Source organism: Mirounga leonina, unplaced genomic scaffold, assembly GCF_011800145.1.
Source record: "Mirounga leonina isolate KUSES-001 unplaced genomic scaffold, KU_Mleo_1.0 Mir_55, whole genome shotgun sequence".
NCBI lineage: Eukaryota > Metazoa > Chordata > Mammalia > Carnivora > Phocidae > Mirounga > Mirounga leonina.
The window spans coordinates 2870390-2887938 of NW_023270816.1; positions in this window are offsets into that span (position 1 = coordinate 2870390).

Consider the following 17549-nt stretch of genomic DNA (forward strand, 5'->3'; position numbering starts at 1 on the left):
TCAGGGCGGGTGAAATATAAACTTTCCTGCTACGTTATAAGCTCCTCGAGAGCTTGGGCTCTCTTCTCTGTCTTACACCGCCAGAGTGCCCCAAAATGCTTGGGCAAAGTAGACCCTCCGCCCACGCCACTACTGATTAGCTAATAAATTATTAACAATGGACTTTTAGGCTAGTGGAGGAGATTGAGATCTCTTCTCTTTTGGGCTGAGGGTGAGAACCTCAGAACCCTTCCTAGAAAGCTCTTCAGAAAGGACTCCTCTTCCTAGCGAACACAGAACATACGCACCAGCCCTGTTCTAACCTCCTACATGTCATTCTTTTCATCCACATCCCAAGCCGTCCTGTGGGGTAAGTCCCATTTTTATTCCCATTTGATGGACAAGAAAACCAAGGCACATAGCACTTCGGTCATGGTTAGTAAATGGCAGAGCTGAGATTCGGTTCCAGAGCGTGTGCTCTGTGCATGGAGCCACATCCCCAAGCAAGGGTTAGAGCTAGCCACAGGGAGGGTGGCCTCTGACGTGGCCAGAGCAGCGGGGACAGAGGAAAAGAGGCATGAGGAGCAAGACCCATTGGAGATGAAGGTAGTTCATAGGGCCAGGCCATGGAGCCACGGAGAGTGCGCGCACATCTAATATATCTTCTACAAAAGTGCTGTCACCCTGACTCTCCTTTGCGGAGTGTTAGAGAAGGATTCCTGTATTCAAGTCCTTTTAAAGCATCAGTGGGAAGGCTCAATCCCAGGGCTAAGGCTTGGCTCTGCTGCCGCCCCACAGCCAAGGGGAGGCCACTTGGCGGGCCCCAGCGAGGTCTCCGGGCAGCGGGCATCACGTGCCTCCAACTGGCCCAGAGCGCCCCCTGGGTGCGCGGCGGGGTGCTCGCAGCTGGCCGTCCTTTGCAACAGATGCAGGCTCGCAGAGCTGAACGGACCCAGCACCCTGCATTCCTTCCGCACCCGCCCGACTGCCCGACGGCGAGCCAGCCCGAGCCTGGGGTCCGGGGCCGCGTGGCACCGAGAGTGCGAGGGGGCGGGGTTCAGCGCAGCGGCCCGGCGGCCACGGGCGGGGAGGGCCCGCTTCCCTTTCTCTCGGGATCCGCTGCGCTGGGAGTGAGAGGGGGTCAGGATTTCCCCGCTGCTGTTTGTGACTCCGGGGGATTTCTCAGGCCTCCGAAAACAACACAGCCCTGGCCGGGAGGGATACGGGGCGGAGGATGCCAGATGTTTTGAATTCTTTGAAATCTCTAAGCATCTAGAAAAAATAATCATGGTGGGTAGGTGTGAGCAGCTCTTTAAAATGTGGCACATTTCCCCCCCAGAGCTTAAAATAGAATTTTTCAAGGGAAATCAAAGTATAAAAAATTCGCAAATGCTCTTCTTGCTATAAAACAGAGGCACAATGCTACAGCTTTCTCCTCTCCCCCCCCCCCCCGCCCCCAGTGTGGCTACGCTCATCATCATCCGTGCAAAATTGGTCCTTTCCTCCGTTGATGCAGCAGCCACCCATGTCTTTCCCACGGCTCTGGGACATGCTTTGTGTGAAGACCCTGCTGCTGACCCTGGACATCGGAGCTCTCCCTCAGGGGGCCCCACCATTTCCCAGACGAATCCCACAAGCCTAATGTGCGTATCCCCCTTCCACCCCATGGCTTTTCTCTGCCAGTGTGGTTTCTGGAAGGCTGTCAGACATTTCCCTGTGCCTGTCTGTTTCTAAAAAACACACAGAAGCCTCTGTGATGTGCACAGGCCACGGGGGAGTGTGGCTCACGTCAGATCCCTCCAGGACCAGAGGGGAGGGGGCTTGGCGGAGTGGTGCACTTGGAGAATAGGATGCAAGTTTAAGGTCAGCTTCTGCCACTTGGGGAACTTGGGCAAGCACTCATCCTCTGTAGAGCTTCACCTCCCCTCATCTGTGAAATGGCTGTGATGATTAAGCGAGTCGATGTGTGTGATGTTCTGGGCAGGTGCTCAGTCCTGAAAGTGCGCTGCAAGGGTGGATGCCTCCCCCCTCCCCCCCACCGGAGCTCTGTGATCTGCTCTAGTCTAGTGCTGTCTGGATTGTGTCATGGAAATAAAGGACTCGACAGCTGGCAGGCAGACTCACTTCCAGAGGGCAAACCCTGACCAGCCCCCAAGGTGACCTTCCATACAGTCATTGCCCTAAGATTCTAATTGCAGCCTGGATTTGTTTGTGGTGGTGGTGGGCGGGGGTCACACTCCCTGGTTCCCCGTGTGTTCTTAGGGCCACCGTATCTCTCACTCAGGCTCAGAACATTCTTTTGCGCCCAATGCCTGCTGGTGGCCTGCCAGGTGGCTTCCTGCCACTGCTCCTTCTTTGAGCTGCGGCCTTGGAAACTGCCTGAGGCCAGGGGCCCTCCTCCCTGAGGGGAGGGTGCTTTTCATTTCCTTTAAGCTTCCTGATCTTCTGGAAGAGGAGAGGAATCCCCCAAACCAAGGGGAGAGGAATGCCAGGCAGGGAGAGATGAGGGGTCTGGTGCTGCCCACTGGGTTGGCCCTGCGGTCATCTTTCCCACTCTGCTGCCTCCACAGGAGGATATTCTTTTTTTTTTTTTTTTTAATTTTATTATGTTATGTTAGTCACCAAACAATACATCATTAGTTTTTGATGTGGTGATCCACGATCCATTGTTTGCGTATAACACCCAGTGCTCCATGCAATACATGCCCTCCTTAATACCCATCACCGGGCTAACCCATCTCCCCACCCTCCTCCCCTCTAGAACCCTGTTTGTTTCTTAGAGTCCATAGTCTCTCGTGGTTCATCTCTCCCTCCGATTTCCCCCCCTTCATTTTTCCCTTCCTTCTGATGTCCTCCATGCTATTCCTTATGTTCCACAAATAAGTGAAACCATATGATAATTGACTTTCTCTGCTTGACTTATTTCACTTAGCATAACTCCTCCAGTCCCATCCATGTTGATGTAAAAGTTGGGTATTCATCCTTTCTGATGGCTGAGTAATAGTCCGTTGTATATATGGACCACATCTTCTTTATCCATTCATCTGTTGAAGGGCATCTCGGCGCTTTCCACAGTTTGGCTATTGCGGACATTGCTGTTATGAACATTGGGGTGCATGGGGGCCCTTTTTTTCACTACATCTGTGTCTTTGGGGTAAATATCCAGGAGTGCAATTGCTGGGTCATAAGGGTAGCTCTATTTTTAATTTTTTGAGGCACCTCCACACTGTTTTCCAAAGTGGCTATACCAACTTGCATTCCCACCAACAGTGTAAGAGGGTTCCCCTTTCTCCACAACCTGTCCAACATTTGTTGTTTCTTTCCCTGTCCATTTTTGCCATTCTAACTGATGTAAGGTGGTATCTCAATGTGGTTTTGATTTGAATTTCCCTGATGGCTAATGATGATGAACATTTTTTCATGTGTCTGTTAGCCATTTGTATGTCTTCTTTGGAGAAGTGTCTGTTCATATCCACAGAATGGGAGAAGATATTTGAAAATGACACTACAGATAAAGGGCTGGTATCCAAGATCTATAAAGAACTTCTCAACTCAACACCCAAAAAACAAAGAATCAGGGCACAGGAGGATATTCTTAACATGCCACCAGCCTCTTAGGCCCCCTCCCCTCTTCCCTTCCCAGAGGAGATGCAGGAGTTACCTAGTGGGGGGGGGGGTGACCCTTGTTTCCATGTTGAGTTTGGGTGGAGCTAACATATCACAATTGTAAGAGGGGAGTGGAGGAGGGAGAGGATGCAAAGTGAGGAGTGGGACTGAGGCCTCTGTGTCTTTCTCCTTCCCTCTCTGCCCAGAGCAGTTCAAGGCAGCCACCCGGGGAAGGAAGGGTGTTTGCTCTGCAGGCTCAGCTTTCTCTGGGGGTGAGTTAACAACCTGGGTCCCTGGGACTAAGGCACTGTTTGGGCCCCATCAATGAGCTTAACTAGTAACTGCTTGGACAGTTGTAAAGATCTGCTGGGTGGGCACTCCTGTTTCAGAGAACCATGATGAATTAGATTGGGTGAGTATCCTGAACACCTATACATCTTATATACATCTACACGCGCACGTGAGTGTTCCGAGGAGTGGGAGGGAAATCAAGAGGAGACGTAGCAAGTATGCAGTGATCCTGCCGGCAGGAAAGTTAATATTGCACTTCTGTTGACATAGCCTCCCCTAATCTAATGCAAATATTGAAAATGTATAATTGCATACTTTCCCAGGGAGAAAAAATTATTATCGTGGTCGTTAATGTTAACTCAATTAATGAGTTTCTAAATTTCTGAGTTCAGATTTGTTGCTGAGAACACACTATACACCTGTAAGCAACCTGAAAGGTCAAGTTCATGTAGGATTTCTTTTTAAATGATGGATTTCCTATGCGCCTCCTGTGTCGTTTTCTCCCCACTAGGTACGTGATGTTGCCTGAGGGACGCAGCCTCTTGACCTCCGTTGCCAGGTGAAGGGCGGCTCTGTGCAGGGCTGCGAGGTGGCACAGACCTGGAAGGTGTTGACTTTGAACCAAGAGGAAGACAGTGATGGTCTTTTGACTCATCTCCACTCTGCAATGCCCAGCTAGTCCCTGGAGAGGAGGAGGTGCCTCTCGTGGGTCTCAGGGCTCAGGGTCAGCACATGGGGGTGATGGAGGATGGGCTCACCCTGCTGGTTGGGGACCCCAGGCTTTTCCGGGGAGGAGGATAGGAATCAGTGTGAGGGAAGCCTGACAGATCGATTGGCAGGGAGTATGTGAGGAGCCTCCTCTCAAAACAAGTCACCCCTAGTTTAGCTTCACGCGGGGGGAGAGGGGGTAATTAGCAGAGAAAACAGCAAAGAGGCGAATGACAGATTGTTCTTCTAAAACCTGAACTTTATAATGTGGATTTACACCCAAGCACAGTAAAGCAGGTTGAGCCATTGTTTGGCCCTGCTTTAGTGAACAGCCAGTCCCCGCTCGTAATGTACATGTTAAGGATTTCCGCGAGAGTTTAAGCCTCGGACAATGATTCCCAAACTTTTTCATGCCATCGCACCCCAACACATGGTAACTTTACGTCCCACCAGCAGGTGAGCAGGGGCAGGGGACCCTGGCGCACCCAGAGGCGTGTGGCCTCCCCCAGAGCAGAGGGGAGTGGTGTGGTGGCATACCTTGTTTGTGGCAAATGGTGGGAAGCTCTGACTTACTCATTTACTTAGGAAAAGTCTTCGCTAAAGGTTGAGGTCGGGTTTGGTCTGCTGCAAAATCGAAACAAATGACTCTAATTGAATGGTTTCCTTCCAGATAGCGATTTAGCAGCCGTGCAGAGCAAGGCTCATCTAGGAGGCTCGGGTAGTCGTAATTCGTGACTTGACTCCAATATATTCTCCTTGCGGTGCTTAGTTCCGTTGCTCCTTCACAGTATGTTCACGTCCTGGTCATTTGCCCTGTTTCTGACCGAGACGGATGACCTCAGTAGGCATGTGTGCAAGAGTATGTGTGTATATACACGTGTGCGTGTGTGTTTGTGCAAGGAGGGAAGAAAAGGCAGGTGACCCTTCTCGGCAGCTCTGAGATTACGCCATAGAGATGGCCACCTGCTTAGCCGTTTTGTCTGGTTATTTCGATTCCTGCTCGCCTCCACCGTCTTCCATTCTAAAGACAGACAGCAGTACTAACTCTGGAAAGTGAATATTTTATTCACGGAACCTTCTGTTTAATTCAAACGTGATGTTTGAATAAAGCTGTGCTGAGGCTTAAGAACCCCATTTCTGGGGCGCCTGGGTGGCTCAGTTGGTTAAGCGACTGCCTTCGGCTCAGGTCATGATCCTGGAGTCCCGGGATTGAGTCCCACATCGGGATCCCTGCTCGGCGGGGAGTCTGCTTCTCCCTCTGACCCTCCTCCCTCTCCTGCTCTCTGTCTCTCATTCTCGCTCTCGCAAATAAATAAAGAAAATCTTAAAAAAAAAGAATTTTATAAAAAAAAGAATAAAGAACCCCATTTCTGTTATTTAAAGCAAATACAAAAAATGTCACTTTTTCAGTATTTTCTGGGAATCCGTGATGTGGCATGAGTCTTGGATTTGAGCTCCCCGATGAAAAGATGCCACTTGTTAGACTCGCTCTGTTCTCTGACCTTCCCACCCACCACACACCTCCCACCGCCTCTGCCTGCTTTCAAGATGAGCTGGTGTGCAGAATTGATACGCCCCCAGTGAAGCCTAGGGTTGTGAAGCAGGGGGTTTTTGACCTTTGCTGATGGCTAACAAACTAATTAGGGAGGGGGTCAGGATAGAGGAACTGGGTGGGCCTCAAACCCTAGGAGCTAGGAACTAGAATCATACCTGCTGATTATTTGAGGGATATATTTGCAGGATAATAACTCGCTAGTAAGGAGCACAACTTTGTCTGTCTCTTTATACCCATCAGAGCCTGCCTCTCTGCCTAACCCAGAAGTTGCGCTTTCAAATGCCTGGGAGGCCAGGCAGGGAAAATGAAGGGGTGAGGAAGTGAGCCCAGTGTTACTGCCAATTATTTAAAGAGCCAGTACTCCAAAATTCTGTCAGCTGTTTCTAAGCATGTATTTAAGTATTATTTAAATTTATTTATTTAAGCATAATGCTCTGACCTCTGGCCCACTTCCTTCTAGGCACCTGCAGATTTAGAGCACAGGAAAACATCCAGATGATACAGAGCCTCTGGCAATTTGGGCAAAATATTTGAATATATATATATTTTTAAGATTTTATTTATTTATTTGAGAGAGAGAATGAGACAGAGAGAGAGAGCATGAGAGGGGTGAGGGTCAGAGGGAGAAGCAGACTCCCTGCCGGGCAGGGAGCCCGATGCGGGACTCGATCCCGGGACTCCAGGATCATGACCTGAGCCGAAGGCAGTCACTTAACCAACTGAGCCACCCAGGCGCCCCTTGAATATTTTCAATATGATGTTGTAAACCATATTGAGAGTAACAGATCTAAATCTGTCAGATAATTGGTTGAGCTTTAAAAAAAAAAAAAACCAATGGACACACAGATAACATGACCAGTAAAAAGAAGTAGGTAAAGTTTCTTTCTTTAGAAGTCGGCTCAGCCAGTGGTCTTCCACATTTAATCTCTATGGAGACACTCTTTTCTTTCTCCTTCTCCTTTCATTGCTATTCCCCGCTAACTGCTCCGACCCCCCCCCCTTTTTTGCATTTCTTTGAGATCCCAGAAAAACAGGCCTCCCCTGGGGCTTTAGTTTCCCCACACCCCTCCCTATCTGAGTGATGTCATGAAAAAAAAGCACCTCAAGCTAACCATATTTCACAACACAGAGGCCTCCGCACTCGCAGCCTAGGGGAAATTTTTAAAACCCACTGAAATAGGAAACGAGTGATGTAGCAAATAACTGGTGAAGGGAAATAACCTTGCCCTTTATCTTTCCACGGGTGGTGAATTTCCAGCGGAGAGCCGGTTGGTGGCTTCCCACAGTGAAAGTGCCGGCCGCGTTCTGCTCCCCCAGCACCTGACACAGGTAAGGAGCTGGGGTACCCCCAGAGTCCTGAGTCGGCTCCTGGCCTGAACACGCTTGACCAGGGGGAAGGGAAGAGTGTGGTCAACGGCCTCACACGTGCGATTGACTGGAAGGGAGCCAGGAAATACTTAACTCTAATTCACTTCCTCAGTGGGAACTCCTTCCATCTGTCTGTGGGTTTGGCAGAAAGGGAGGGAGGACAGTGAAGTATGGGAGGGGGGTCTTTGAGTTACTGGTGGCTTTGCAAAAGGGAACAAAAGGGAAGAAGTGTTGTTGAACTGACTTGAGAAGTAGCAAGCCCGAGGTCTCCTAGGGGCTGGGGTCTGGAGGCAGCGGAGAAGCAGATCCTCTGGACACCATGGCCTGGGGTCATCTGCATTTGGAGTCACTCTGAGGGGAGTCATGGGGCACACAGCTCTCTCTCCAGGCACAGGTTTTATGTGAGTTCCTCCTGAAGTCCTTCAGGCAGCCTCATTGCCCAACGGTAGGCTTCCACTGTGGCTCTTCTCTGCGCATCCCCTTTTTCCTGCTATGTATTTTCAAGTTTGATGCAAACTTGGCACAAATTACCATTTCCTTCAATGAGGCTGACATTTCTTGAGTGCCTGCCATGGGCCAGGTTCATCTCTTTACTCATTCTTTCTAATCCTCATTATGCTCCTGTACCATTAAGCCCATTTTACAGGTGATGAAACTGAGGCTCAGGGATGTTATTTAATCTGCAGGTCACATAGCTAGCAAGAGCTGAGAGCTAGCAAGAGCTTGACAGAGCTGAGAGCTGGGGTCAGGACTTTTCCTTCTCCAAATGTCTGAATTCTGCCTGCTAAGTATTTCTCATTTACCCTTTTCCTTGTCACCTTGCTGAAGTTCAGGCTCTTGTGGCCTGTTGCCTGCATTATGTCAACAGTGTCTGACAGTTTCTTTGCCCAAGATCTCAACACCCTCAGTTCTCTGTGCCCCTCCATCCTCTGCATAACTATCTGGGGGATGTTTAAAAATGCATGCCCTTAAACCACTCTCAGGCTTAAAATCCTGTAGTATTCCGGGGCCTTTGAGATTCTCAGGGCTCTGTGCGACTGGCCCTGGCCTGTCTCCTGCTGTTTGCTGGGACACCCCCTCCACGACCAGGGACTGCTTGCAGTGTGGACTGTTGGTCTCTCTGCAAACCTCTGTCATCTCTTTGCCTGCTTGTCAGTCTGTATTTGCTATTGCATCGCAGATTTCGTTTCTACACCCCCAGCAGTGTGCCTGTGGAAAATGCTCGAGGGACAGCAAATGAACGAAGCATTTGAAGATGTGTTGAACCACATTTGAACTTCTATGTGCCTTGCTTAATTTGCTTTTGACTGAGGTCCTCTGGATTTATCTTGTCTGTTACTGGCTTATCCCCCATAACCAGTTTGAAGCCATGGGGCAGAGTCGTGGAATGATGGGGAAAAGCAGCAGCCGGTGGAACCCCAGGGGGGCCAGAAACACCCCGGACCCTGCTCTTGAGCAGACAGAGTAGGGTGAAGAGGAAAACATGTCAGCCAGTGCTCTGGAAGTATCTGATCCAACCTGGAATTAGACTGAGGATCCTTCTCCTTCCTTGCCCTTTCTATAATTAGGTAATAAATAAATAAAAGTATTTTTGATACCTTATAACAAATGACAGACACTATTCTCTCTCTATAGGGTGTCTCGCTGTTTTTTTAAGTTGAAATTTTGTTTTGGGGTTATAGGAAAAGGCCAGTTGTTTTTCCTGTAATGTTATCATTAGTGCTCCAGTAATTTCTACAATAGTAATGTATGGCCTTTCAGAAGGTTTAGAGTTCAGAGTACTTTCACCCACATTAACTCCCTTGGTTTTACTTCTCGTCTACCTCATGAATTGGGCGGCCCTACTTACACATGGGCACCCGAGGCCCGGAGGTGGGGAACAGAAGGGGTGAATGACCTGAGTAGAGGCTCCAGACTCTAAGTCTTACATGTGAACCTGGGCTTTGTTGGTTGGTTGTTTATTTTGTTGATCTTTTCATAGATCATCATCTAGAGCGCCTCCCACTTGCATGAAGGCTGTGGATGGAATGTTCTGTTGGTAGACTCTGTTAGCTGAAGGGCTGACTGTGGGCTCAGGGGAAGCACCCAGCCAGAGCAGAGCTGGAGAGCTGCCCACAGGCCCACCGTGTGTGAGCAGCAGGAAGCAGGACTGGGCCGCCCCCGCCCCTGGCTGAGCTCCTTGGTCCTGGGCGTGCCGCCCTGGGCTGGGCTGGCTCCGGCTGGGCAGTTTCACCACACCAACGCTTCTCTTGGTGTGTTGGGTCAGAGAGACTTGGGTGATTCCAGAGAGGCGGAGGCGGGGAGGTTGGGCCAGGTGGACGTGTGCCTGGCGCGGCAGGCCTGGGTGGGTTCCGCTGGCTTGGAAGCACTTCGGCCTCCAGGAGCTTTTCTCAAACAGGAGCTCCAGGATGGCTGCATGGGGGAAGGAGGCATAGTTTTTTTTTTTTTTTTAAATCAGATTCTCAAAGGGCTCCATGTCCCCGCCCCTCCAAATGTTTAAGATCCACTCTTCTATAGGAATTTCATGAATATACAAATAACATCTTACCTCCAAAGTGGAGGTGTTCTATATTATCCCCAGTTCGTGGCGCTAAGGAATCGTGTTCATGACGTCAGGCAGGGTGCCCTGCTGCCCCTCAGAGGCGCCGCGGTGTTCGGCGCGCTGCCCACTGGGAGGTGCTCTTCTCTGCTTGCCGTGGCCCCCGCCCGGCCGGGCAAACTCCCACTTACTTGTCTGTTGAAACCTGGTGCAGATTTCGTCTCCACACTCAAGCCTTCTTAGACTTCCTGGGGCCACTTGGGCACCTTGCTCCAAGCCTCTCAGCACCTTGCTCTGGCTCTAACACCCATGTCGCTGTCCTGTGGTCACTTGTCTACCCCCACTGTGTTGGGAGCCCTTGGAGAGCAGGGCCATGGTCCATCCATCTTTGCCTCTCAGAGCTTAGCTCTGTATCAGGTACACAGAAGGTGCTCGGTCAACCTGTTTGATTGATAGCTGGAAGCCAGGCTATTGAGAGCTGACATGAAACCAATTCTGTGCTAAATCAGGTCAGGCTCTCAATACGTGGTTAGCCTGAGTCACACAGGATTCCTTAAATATCATATGCAAATTGTCATTGCATTTTGATGGTGTGGTCACCATGACAAACAGAGCAGAAAATGCGGCTACTTATTGAGCACCCACTGTATGCAAAGCACTCTACTGAATCCTCTCCTAAGAGAATGTGCAAGTTCTGCTTAATATGGTCAAGCTCATACAAAATTTAAGGTCTTGAGCCTTGGTCCCATGACCAGACCCACCAGCATAGGTCTGATGTGTTTTGTGCTTCCATGCTTTTTTTGCAGATACACTGTATATCCTAAAAATAAACATCTGGTAACAAAGAACGGTTGGCGAGGTAACCCTGTTTCTTTATATGTCTTTGGAAGGAGAACAATCTGGTCATATGAGTCACATAATTTGTCAATTACAGATAGTAACACTTGCAAATGCTGCGTGCTCCTATGCAGGCAAAGGTATGAAATCCATCTATATTACTAGAAGTCAGACACACCTTAATTTCACTTACCTTCTTGAATATCGCTAACCACGCAACAGTCTTACTCAAGACCCACCATCATTTCACTCTTCTATAAACAGGGTTTCCATTCATAATTTTTCTCATCCTTCCCTACTGTGAAGATAGCTTATCTATGGATCATTAGTGTCCATAGATGCTTTGAAGCCTTTATTTGAAGTTTTAACCACTAAAGTGGATTATAAAAATCATGCTATGTGGATATTTGGTTCCCAGCCCATAAATTTACACCATCGCCAACCACACCTCTCGAAGGGCTTCTCCTGACACTCCATTCTCCCTGTGATGTCCAGGTGTCTTTTCCCGAGTGGCCTGCCCAGGTAACAAATACTGTGTGGGGGTCCTGTGGTTCCCGCCAGGCATGCTGGCCCTTCTGTAGGGCCAAGTATATTAGTTAGGTTTTCAGTCAAGTTTCCCTTATGTTTGGAGAGCTGGGGAAAGAGGTCTTCATCTGCCTATTGAAGAGAATAAGCTCCCATCACTTTCCCAGAGAATTTTCCACCACCTTTAAACTCCCACTATTTGTGCCCAGACACCTGTGACTGAGGCTCACTGATTACAATTAAGGCCCCAGCTCAACGATGCTCAAGCAAGCCTCCTGAATGTAGTACGATGCTCTGGCCTGCTCCTGGCCCTTGTCCCCTCTTCTCCTTGGCTCCCGATCACACCATACGCAGCTCAGTGGCCAGCACAGTCTGCTGAGTACCAGCCCCACTTCTGGGTGGTGGTGCCTCGAGGGACCCTGGGGCCATGTCTGCAGCGGTCCCCCAGGCTTTTCTTACTGCGCCATTTCTCCTCCATCCTCTAACAAAAGTCCTGACATCAAACCTGTGACTCAAAGGCACCCATCAGGATAACAGCTGTATCATGTTCATTCTCAAATGTATTCTCAAATGGTGAGGGAAAATCCCATCTGCCACCGATTGCCGTGGCTTCCTTTGCAATGTGTGCAGCGGATGTGTCAAAGCAGAAACGACTTATCTACCACCGCTGGGCTTTCACATTCAGGAAGCAGGAGGGGGAGCTCTGTAGGGAGCCTGTGGGCTCCGCAAGCCACAGCCAGGCCTTCTGCAAGAGTTGGGGACACTCCTGCAAGTATGCCTGGGAGGACATGAGTTCTCTGGGTCCCCAGCAGCCTGGAATGCGGGCTTTGTGCCCGAGCGTGGGGTCTGGGGGTAGAAGAGAGACCACGCTGTAATCCCGGAGACAGCTTTGCCAGATGCCGTCCGTGGCTGGAGTGGCCTCTGTTTGATCATTCTCCCAGGATGCTTGGCCATGCTGTTGTAGGTTCCTGTAACCCCACTTCATGCCAAGAGTTTTAGGTAGGACCCGAGACCGGCATCGCCCAAATCTGAGCTGGGATCCCAGTTCTTGTGATCAGTGTGGCAAGTTACCCAACCTCCCAGAGTCTCACTGGGATAATAATTGTACCCACTCCCTCAGGTGGATTTGAGGGCAAATGATGCAATGTGGTGATGACAGCAACATCTGACCTCTGGGAAATGCCAATAACTGGTAGCTCTGCCCAAGTTCTGCCCAAGTTCCTCCTGGGGTGAGTGAGAGCCTTCGGGAGACGGATATTGATGCTCATCCATTTGGGGCCAATTCAGTAAAGAAAAGATATAATTTAAACAACACTTTAGATTGACTACTTTTTGCCTGTGAACTGGGTTTTTTTACCTGCTCTTCGGTTCTTTCTGGAGTATACCCACATGATGCCAAAAACCCCTGGATAATCCAGGGAGCAACCTGACGCTTTGTCCCAGGGATGCAGTGTAGCAGGGATGAAGCTGAGGTGTACTCTGGATGGTGCCTCTTTGTGGCACAATCATGATGGAAGGTGGCCCAGAGAGAGAGAGACACTGCAGAGCAGAGGTGCAGTGGGAAGAGAAGCAGGCGGTGCCTCTGCTTAGAGAGCTCACTGTCCCCACGGGGTCCCTGGCAGCAGTCCGCAGGTTTTCACCCAGCTGCTGGTGGTCACGCCTTCCCTAAACTCCTGTGCCGTCTGGCCGCCGATGCTGAGCAGCCTCGTGGAGCCACAGACTCGTGAGCTGTGGGAACAAAGCAGAGTGGGCTCATTTTGGTCCTCGGCAGGGAATAGCATTATTCTCACGAAATACAAGCTCCCTTTGGAGTAGGGTAGGCATCAAGGAAGCATGCACCTCCATGCATGGACCGCTGGGCGGAACTAGCCAAGTGCCTGGTCAGCCGGCAGAGCAGAGACAGTGGTGCTCCCCTCACCGCCACCCCTGCTCCCAGTGCAGGGGTGAATCCCTGAATCCCTGACTAGGGCCCATTCAATGATGCTACAATTCATGTGCCTCTGGATATGAAGCTTGGGAACTACTTCTTTTTATTTATTTATTTATTTTTTTTTTAAAGATTTTATTTATTTATTCATGAGAGACAGAGAGAGAGAGGCAGAGGGAGAAGCAGGCTCCCAAGGAGCAGGGAGCCCGATGTGGGACTCGATCCCAGGACCCTGAGATCATGACCTGAGCCGAAGGCAGACGCTTAACCATCTGAGCCACCCAGGCGCCCGGGAACTACTTCTATTTGAAAACTATCCGTTCTCCTTCCAGTCACCCCAAAGGCCCACAAAAGAATCTGGTCAGCTTTTCCATGGGGGACAGTGGGACAACGTAGAGGGAGTGAGGCTTTAGGCAAGGCTTCTCCACCATCTGCAGGCCGATAGCTGTCCAAGGTGACAGCGAGGCCCTTCTCAGCCTGAAGTCAACGTGCTTGGAGCTTGCATGGGCATTTCCTTTCTCGTAGTACAGAATGAGTTTTGATAGGAAATCCACTGATGTTTTGTAACATGCTATATCCTATTCTCTCATTCAATAGTTCAACAGATATTTCTATAACTATGTCCCCTGGTACTGAATACAAGGAGTGATGATTACAGAGATGAGCAAGTAGATACCGTCCTGCCTTGTAAGGCTTATATTCTACTGAGCCGCACAGATAAAAACAACTGACTGCACTGTGATCTCATCACAACTAAGATAGGTGTTACAAGGGAGAAGCGAGAGGCTGGGAAGCATGAGGTGCAGGGGCCTGCCCCTGTCTGGGTGGTTAGGGAGGACATGACACTTGAGCTGAACTCTGAAGAAGGAGTAGAAGTGAAGGTGAGTAGAAAAGCAGGGGCAGAGGAGGGAACAGCATATGCAAAGGCCCTGGGGTGGGAGCTAGGGTACAGGACAGAGGAGCTAAGAGAAGGCCAATTTGGCTGGAGCACAAGGAAGGTGGAGGCAACATAATATGAAATGAGAAGGTCTAGTGAAGAATCAAGGTCCCATTAGTTGTCTGGTTAAGAGCCGCGGGAAACAGTGGAAGGGGTAAATAGAACAGTTGACATGAGCAGATTGAACTCAGTTAGGCAGCAGGGTAGAGGATATGTTGGGAAGCCCAAGAGGGGGTGCCCTAAGACCATTATGAGCTTGTTCAGGGGAGACAGCTGTTAAGGTTCCAAAGGGGAGGCCAAGTGCTCTGTCATCTGGTAGGCAAGGTCATTAATGTGAAGTCTGTTCCTCAACAAAACCTATAAAACCAAGCTAAATCCTTGTCATCGCTGGAAGCACGTCAATTCAGAGTAAACGCACCACTAGTGAGGTCCTAACCCTCAGACCAATAGTCAATGGCCAGGGTGGCTGGTTAGGCAGTATGTCCCACTATCCCAGTTGAAAGGGGCAGGGCCTGGATGTTCTGCAGATCCCAGTGGTTGAACTGCAGTTGGCGTTCCAGGACTGTGGGCAGCTAGGTGCAGGAGCAGAGAGACTGAGCATCTTCCCAGCACACAGGGATCCGTCTTCTAAGTGAGGCTACTCCTATATTCGTCATCTGGTTCTGAAAAGGGCCAGTTCTTGTAGCTGTGACATTAGATCTCGCTGCAAGGAGAAATCCCTAAATATCAGACTCTCTGACAGTCCCATGCAAAAACTCATTTCAAAGTCAAACAGAAATGAAGTCCATTGTTCACAGTCTTGTTGACCCTGCAGGTTACAAAGGACAATGGGACCTCAGGTGAACTTACAGGGGAAACGAGGAGTCAGGATATATACGAACACAGGAGGTGGGTGGCCAGGCTCGGCTGCAAATGGCTGTCGACACAAAATGAACACACCGTTTAGAATCTGTAGAAGTAAGAAAAAAGTTTTGTTCGAGCCCAAGTTAGGACAGCTGCCCAGGAACATGCACTTCCCAGGGAAGAAAGTGCTCTGGAGAATGAACAGTTTTTATAAGGTTAGAGACTTTCACATCTTGTAAAAGCTCAAGAGATTATAGATTAGCATATGGGCAGGAATCAGGCGTTTTATGGTAAAGGAATGCAGGGAGTGGGAGCCTTGATCTCTATGTCAAGGGCAGGATGGTTTTCCTTAAGACAACTCACTCACAGCGCAGGCGTGGCAGGCCGAACGTCAGGCTCTGGGTTTGAACAGAGTTTATACACAGTCATGTTGACTTAGAAAGAAGTCCAAACTGGCTTCCCTGGCCTATCAGGCCTTCAGAGAGGTTTTCTCTCATCACAGCTGCTGGTGGTGAATGGGGCTGCTGGTGCAGGTCCCCAGCAGGGATGTGCTGGGGGCTGGGCCAGCTCTCCCGCAAGCACCACGGGCCGTGTACATGAAGAACCCGTGTGACTGAACCAGGAACAAAGGACAAAGGAAGTGGCCTCTAACCAGATTGGTTTTTAGGAGTGAGGAAGGAACCTCATCTTCCTGAGGTTCCCGTCTGTGTCCCGGTGACACCTTGACATCGCCTTGCTTAACAGAGTCTTTGCTTTCCATGTTTCTCGACCCCCGATAAAAGACAGATAGCAGAGTAAGGTGCTCTTACTTATTTATACCTCCAGGCTAACGACTTGATTTATTCCCTTCCTGAAATCAGGTTTCTGTATGAGGGGAAAAAGGGTGGGTCTGTTGATGCCAAAAAAGTGCTGGAGAAGGTCTGGCTTCCCCTCCTGGTGTCGGGCAGCTCTGGGGTTCCTCCTTTTCCTGCTGCCCTTTCCAAAAGCACTAGGGAGTAGCTGAGGGCAGGGCGCCTCCAGGGGGAAGATGTGGGCTGGAGAAACAGCCCCCACGCCGGCCCAACACACGGACACACGGACACACGGACACACTCCCACCTTGCAGCTGTGCCAGTCGGCGCCCTCTGTGGTGGGCCAGCCCTCTGAGTCATTGGCCAGATAGAGATCACGTCCTTTTCTTCACTCTCGCAGCTCCCCTGAAGCATGGGCTGAGCTTCTGGGCTGTGGACAGTTGAATCATGCTGGCTTGGTTTCCAGCAGACTGTGTTTGTGGAAGAGCAGGTTGGTGCCGTGCACCAGCCCCGGGCCGGCTGGGCCCCGGGTGCCCCCCGTCGAGGTGGCCTCCTGCCAGGCAGAAGGGTTACGGGCAGTCCCATCATTCACCTCATCTCTTCATCTGACAACTTCTTGCACTTAAAAAATAGCTGGTCCAGTGCTGGGGGTAGGTTCTGGGGGTAGAAAACAGAATAAGAGGGCATAGTCCCTGCCTTGGGACATATTATCTGATGGGGCACGCAGCTAAGACACATTCAAGTCAGGTCAACAGCTTAGCAGGTGTTAGATATATAGATTCACTCAAATGCTATTTCTGAGACAATAATGCTTAAACTTTTAAAGAGAAGTAGTCGGAATATGTTGAGTGCAAAGAAAGGAAGAGTCACCCTTTACCCCACCCCACCCTGAAATCTCCCAGCTGGTTTCTGATGTGTTCATTGCCTTTCAGAAGAAAACAAAGTATTTCATTTCATAAGGGACAAGGCTGAGGAAACGGACTTAAACTAATATCAGATTCCTGATGGGAGCAAGGGAAAGCAGGAGAACACACAGGGCATGCCCATTTTCCAGCTAAGGAGACTGAAACTCCATGCAGAGCTTCAGCTATTTGGCCAGGCTCCCCTGCAAATTGCCCAAGGGTGGGGGGGCACCTCTGTTTTCCCAGACGCAGAGTGAGTGGCCAACAATCTCATGGAATACGAAATAAGTCGAGTCAACCACAGTGGAAAAATGTAACACACACTGTCAAGAGAGTGGAAGGGACCCGAGGCCCAGACAACGCACACCTCCTACATGAGACATGGTTATAAGAGCTTGTGCTTGTCATATTTTGATTATAGCATTGGAGAAAATGGCTCATCATGTCACACCCATGGGCAAGGTCACATTTCGAGCGGGAATTTTTGTGTCTATGGGGGAGATTAAGGAGCCATCCATTCATTCTTGCACACCTACAAAACTCCTGGCCCTTCTCTGGTCATTCCATGGTTGGTATCTACTGAGCTCCATGTAGGACCCTGTACTGATTCCTTCATGGGGGACAGACAAGGCATGTCCCTGTCCCCTGGAAGCCACATAATAAGTAAGTACCTGACAGGCAACATTGGAGACAGTGTCTGAGTGTGGAACAGCCAGGGAGAGATGCTCAACAGAGGAGTTT